Here is a 6,519-nt window from a genome sequence, read left to right as displayed (position 1 = left end):
TTTAGTTCTCTGATTCCTAAAATGTCGATGTTCACTCTTGCCATCTCCTGTTTGATCACTTCCAATTTGCCTTGATTCATGGACCTAACCTTCCAAGTTCCTACACAATATTGCTCTTTACAGCATCGGACCTTGCTTCCATCACCAGTCACATCCACAGCTGGGTGTTCTTTTTGGTTTGGCTCCGTCTCTTCATTCTTTCTGGAGTTATTTCTCCACTGATCTCCAGAAGCATTTTGGGCACCTACCGACCTGGGGAGTTCATCTTTCAGTGTCAGAATAGAGAAAATGTTTCTCAATGAGAGAAAACTTGAACTCAACATCAGCTGGATTCAAACATAAATGAGAGGAAAGAGAGGGTGGGAAGAAAGAGGGAAGGAGGCAGGAGCAGTCACCCAGTCACCCAGACAAGGGGCAGTTTTCCATCCCAGCTGGGTGAACATTCACAGGGCTTCCATCTGGGATCCCAAACAACTTATTTCTAAAACTGAGAAAGAATAATAATAACATTTGTCTTAAAACAGTTTTCCTCTCAGAGTTTTCTGCATGGCAGCCTTTACCTCCTTATCCCTCAAGCTGTAGATCAGGGGGTTCAGCATGGGGATCACTGTGGTGTAGAACATGGAGGCCATGTTCTCCTGGGCCAGGGAACTGGCTGTGTGGAGGGTTTCAAGTACATGAAGGCAGTTGTTCTATAAAACATCCCCACAGCGGCAAGATGGGAGCTGCACGTGCTGAAGGCTTTGGCCCTTCCCCCTGTGGTGCTGAGGTGAAGGATACTGGACAGGATGAAGGCATAGGAAATTAGGACTGTTAAGCTGGTGACTATGATGTTGAATCCAGCCAAAAGGAAGACTGTCATCTCAACATGGTAGGTGCTAGAGCATGTTAGCTTCATCATGGGGAGGATTTCACAGAAGTAATAACTTATGAGGCGTTCACAGTAGGACTGTTTCAGCATGAGGCCAGTCTCTATAGTTGAGCCAATGAACCCCATGGCATAAACCTCAACCATCAGCAGGGAGCAGACTTGATGAGACATGTTGATGTTGTAAAACAACGGTCTGCAGATGGCAACACAGCAGTCATAGGCCATCACTGTCAGCATGTAACACTCAGCAATGACAAAAACTAGGAACAAGTAGAGCTGGGCCATGCACCCTGCATAGGAGATGATGTTCTTTTCTGACACAAAGTTCACCAGCATCTTAGGGGTAATGACAGAGGAGTAGCAGAGATCCACAAAGGACAGGCTGCTGAGGAAATAGTACATGGGAGTGTGGAGCTGAGCATTTAGACAAATCAGTGTTATCACGCCCAGGTTCCCTATTATGGTGACCAAGTAGATCCTAAGGAAGAGGAATAAGAGTGGGAGCTGGAGCTCTGGTTGCTCTGTCAAACCCTGAAGAATGAACTCTGTCACTGTAGAGTGATTTTCTGCAGCCATTCATTCTGGTTGGGGGTCCTGTGGGGATGAGAGAGAAGAACTACCTGAAAGGCTGCTTCTTGCACTGCTTGGTGAAGTTAGTTTTGAGCATTAAGGGCCAGCTAAGTGAATCTGGGATCCTGTGGAATGAATTATCCCTTATGCTGCTGTTTATTTTGGGAGGAAGACGAGACCCTGAGTATTTCAAATGTCATAGAGATGAGAAGGAGAATGAGGCAAGATCCAGAACTTTTATCACATTCATGTCTCTGAAATATCCTGGAGCAGTGGGTCTTAAAGTCTAGTCCCTGCTCCAGCATTGCTTGCTCACCTGAAGACATTGGAGATGCAGATTCTCAGTCCTCACCCCAGATGTCCCAAGTCAGGAACTCTGGGATGGGGCCCACTGATCTGTGTACCATACTGTCTCCAGGTGAGGCTGAGGCAGGTTCAAGTCTGAGGACCTCAGTCCTGTAGGTAATAAGCTCTAGCATTCATATTTTGTAGTTGGAGATGTACTTTGCTTCAGAAATGAAATTCCCCTGTCATCAGTGCAAGGCCCGAATACTGACTGAATGTGAACATATGATAACCTGTCTCAAATTGAGGCAGTTTTAGGTGAATATGGTAGTTACAACAGGATCACTGAGTTACAAGTCAATTTCTGCATCTAAAAATGAAGAAATTAGTGATACCCAGAGCTATGGGAGTTGTAAACATAATATGGGATAATGCATAGTTAGAAAATTTTTTTTTCAAGAAGTCAGTTCCTATAAAAAAATGTGAGTTGTCATTAGGTGTCAAAAATTCTTTCTTAGTTTTTTCCTGGATTTCAGGCTCTAAAGCAATCATTTTCAACTTTGTATAATTATAATCAACTGGAGTATTTAAAATGTATTAATGGTTGCTTTTGGTCCACAGAAGTTCTCATTTAATCTGTCTGTGGTAAAGCCTTGGTGCTGGCACTTAGTATTGTCTAGAGCAGGGGTCCCCAACCTCCAGGATCTAATGCCTGATGATCTGAGGTGGAGCTGACGTATTAATAATAGAAATAAAGTGCACAATAAATGCAATGCACCTGAATCATCCCCATTCCATCCCCTTCCCTGCCCTGACTCTCATCTGTGGAAAAACTGTCTTTCATGAAACAAGTCCCTGGTGCCAAAATTACTGGGGACTGCTGGTCTAGAGGAAGTAATCAATAGCTATTCTCACTATTGTTGTTTTTATTTTCAGATCATAATATGAAGCCATTATCTCTTTAACAACCAAGTATTGACATTATAGACATGGATGTAAGAAAACATGGATCATCATTGCAGGATATGATACCTATAGATATCCCTTTCCTGATATCTGTTTCTATCTATCTATGTTTTAAGCTAAAACCCTAAGTTTGCACTATTTTAATTGCTCATTAAACAGCTACTAACTTTTGTGTGCTGCTGTGCTTAGTTGCTTAGTCATGTCCAACTCTTTGCAATCCACTGGACTGTAGCCTGCCAGACTTCCTCTGTTCATGGGATTTTTCAGGCAAGAATACTGGAGTGGGTTGCCATTTCCTCCTCTAAGGGATCTTCCAAACCAGGGATGGAACCCACGTCTCTTGTGTCTCGGGCATTGCAGGTTGATTCGTTTCCAGCTGACCCATTGGGGGAAGACCTCCACTGGTGGCTGAGATGGTAAAGAACCTAGCAGTGCAGGCAACACAGGAGACACAGGTTCCATCCTTGGTCGGGAAGATACCCTGGAGGAGGACATGGCAACCTACTCCAGTATTCTTGCCTGAAAAATCAAAAGGATAGAGGAACGTGGTGGGCTACAGTCCATGGGGATGCAATGAGTTGGATACGACTGAGTGACTTTCACTTTCAGCTTTTGTGTAATGCTCACCAAAGATCAATCTCATTAACTCCTCTGAAAAGTTTTGAGTAGAAAGACAAATGTGTTTAGCATAGAATTTTCATTTCACTTTCATATTGAGAAAACTGAAGTGCCAGACAAGAAGTGACTTTTCAGACACCTCCTAATAACCAAGGACTGGGAACTGAAAGTGCTTTCTTTGATCATAAGCTCTTCCCTTGGCCCAAGCATGTAGCCTTACAATCTGCACACCTATAGCTCTAAGCAATGTTGTGGTTGAACATGCTTTATTCTTGATGTCTTAGATTGTGCACAGCATATGAAAAAGAGGAATGTTGTATTATGCTGGGAGCTGGTGAGAGGCACTCCACTCATGGCAAAGGTCATGAGGAAGGAGGCTCGTCATACGCAAAGGTGGGATCGAGCCTCAGGAGTCTCCCTGGATATTCTCGAGCATCTACCCCCCAAAAAACCAGAGTCTGCCTACTTTATTGCTTTGTGCTCTCACCTCTGACTTTACTGGGGGCTGTCCTCCACCACCATCTCACTCTCTTTGACAAAGAGTTAACTTACAGCTACAATTAATAAGTTCCTGGGCAATTAGGAGTGTTTAAATCCAAACCCCTCAGATAGCTCTCTAACTCGCCTGACAAGTTTACCCGGACTCCTACAGCTATGCCTACGATTGTTTACAGTCTCCTAGCCTCGAGAGGCACAGGAAGCTTAAGATATTCAAATAGCTTAGAGCCTCTCAGAGAGTTAGAAACTGTCAGAATAAAACTAGTAAAAGATTTCATTGATGAGCCAATGCTTGCTGCCAAGTTTCCACATCCCCTGTATTGTATCCTTGAATGTATATTAATTAATATAGTTGGTATGTAGAAAAAATAAGTAGTGGCCTTGGTGTTAGCAACTTTAGACCCTTAAGGTAATAAATTCTTTCCTTTGTTATAAACCCATTACAACTCTGCCCTATAGGAATGCAATTTTATCTAATACCTTTGGAAGATGGTGCCAAACCTTAAAATAATTACTCTTAGAGAAAATAAGTCTTACGGTTGACAAACCTTTGTCAAGAGTCATAAAATGTTAATAAGCCTTCTGGCCAGAAGATGATGTAAATCACCTAAACCATTTGTATACGATAAATTTGTGGAAAGAAACCCTAGTTTTTAATAAGGATCAAAGACTGCTGACTTTGCATGATTTCACATCCCCTATTATCCTCTATGTGTGATTTAGGGTATAAAAGCCCTGTTGAAAATAAAGCTACGGGCCTTGCTCACCAAAGCTTGGTCTCCCCATGTCATTCTTTCTTTTCACGTTCCGGCTGAAGTTTCCATCTGGAGCATGGAGGTCCTCTGTGACCATTTATTTGCCTGGGCTTCTAAGACCCATTCGAGAAGGTGTCTAAGGTGGGGCACCTTCCGCTATTCGAGAGGGCACCTGCAGCCTCCGTGGTCAGAGCTAACCTGGTGTCACAGGTTATATTGATTTTCTGTGTAAACCAAGCTACTCAGCCTCTTTTCTCCACTGAATTTTCCTACTGAGCTATCCTCATTCTATTACTCTTTATATCTCTAATTAATATTTAAATAAATCGCCGACGCCATCTCTCCTTCAAATACCCTGGATCAGCCGGGTCTGGACCTCGGCAGTATTATTTTCCTATTCTCTAGGAAACAGAAGCTCTAAAAGTTAAATAAGCTACAGATGCAGAACTGGGTCTAAAACCCAAGACTTCTGATTATCAGTCTGATTTTGTTTTCAGTAAACTATGTTGTTTTGCTGTAGGTTGTCTTGTGTGTAGCACTTTGTTATTATTTAGTAATCTTAATTTATTGAATTTTTGGACACAAATGATAAATTTTACTGTCAATTATTTCTGATATATTTTTTAAAATTACCAAGGCAGTACATGTGCATTGTACAAAATCAGAAGTACAAATAAGCAAAAATACAGTGCCATTTCCCTGCTCCTTGGAGAATAACAATAGACTATATTTTTACATTTTTTCAATACATACATGTATCTATGTGTGTAAGCACATGTGTATTTAGAAAATGTTGTAACCTACTTTTTTCACTGTAGCACTTTAAAATATGTTGTGTCGTTTGATTCCTGTAATAATAATAATAACTCTGGCAGTAACTATATTTCTTATCTAGGGGTTCAGTTCAGTTCAGTCGCTCAGACGTGTCTGACTCTTTGTGACCCCATGAATCGCAGCACGCCAGGCCTCCCTGTCCATCACCAACTCCCGGAGTTCACTCAGACTCACGTCCATCGAGTCAGTGATGCCATCCAGCCATCTCATCCTCTGTCATCCCCTTCTCCTCCCGCCCCCAATCCCGCCCCCCCCCGCCCCCAGCATCAGAGTCTTTTCCAATGAGTCAACTCTTTGCATGAGGTGGCCAAAGTACTGGAGTTTCAGCTTTAGCATCATTCCTTCCAAAGAAATCCCAGGACTGATCTCCTTCCGAATGGACTGGTTGGATCTCCTTGCAGTCCAAGGGACTCTCAAGAGTCTTCTCCAACACCACAGTTCAAAAGCATCAATTCTTCGGTGCTAGGCCTTCTTCACAGTCCAACTCTCACATCCATACATGACCACTGGAAAAACCAGATCCTTGACTAGACGGACCATTATTGGCAAAGTAATGTCTCTGCTTTTGAATATGCTATTTAGGTTGGTCATAACTTTTCTTCCAAGGAGTAAGCATCTTTTAATTTCATGGCTGCAATCACCATCTGCAGTGATTTTGGAGTCCAGAAAAATAAAGTCTGACACTGTTTCCACTGTTTCCCCATCTAGTTCCCATGAAGTGATGGGACCAGATGCCATGATCTTGGTTTTCTGAATGTTGAGCTTTAAGCCAACTTTTTCACTGTCCACTTTCACTTTCATCAAGAGGCTTTTTAGTTCCTCTTCCCTTTCTGCCATAAGGGTGGTGTCATCTGCATATCTGAGGTGACTGATATTTCTCCCAGCAATCTTGATTCCAGCTTGTGCTTCTTCCAGCCCAGCGTTTCTCATGATGTACTCTGCATATAAGTTAAATAAGCATGGTGACAATATACAGCCTTGACGTACTCCTTTTCCTATTTGGAACCAGTCTGTTGTTCCATGTCCAGTTCTAACTGTTGCTTCCTGACCTGCATATAGGTTTCTCAAGAGGCAGGTCAGGTGGTATGGTATTCCCATCTCTTTCAGAATTTTCCACAGTTT

At 42.6% G+C, this 6,519-nt stretch overlaps 1 pseudogene; it reads right to left on the bottom strand.

Moving 5' to 3' along the window:
* Window positions 1-515: 515 nt before the first annotated feature.
* On the bottom strand, window positions 516-1,447 carry LOC102410160 (annotated as a pseudogene).
* Between the last annotated feature and the right edge of the window lie 5,072 nt (window positions 1,448-6,519).

This window comes from Bubalus bubalis, chromosome 5 (genome assembly GCF_019923935.1).
Source record: "Bubalus bubalis isolate 160015118507 breed Murrah chromosome 5, NDDB_SH_1, whole genome shotgun sequence".
Lineage (NCBI taxonomy): Eukaryota > Metazoa > Chordata > Mammalia > Artiodactyla > Bovidae > Bubalus > Bubalus bubalis.
This window is presented reverse-complemented; position numbering and strand designations above follow the sequence as displayed.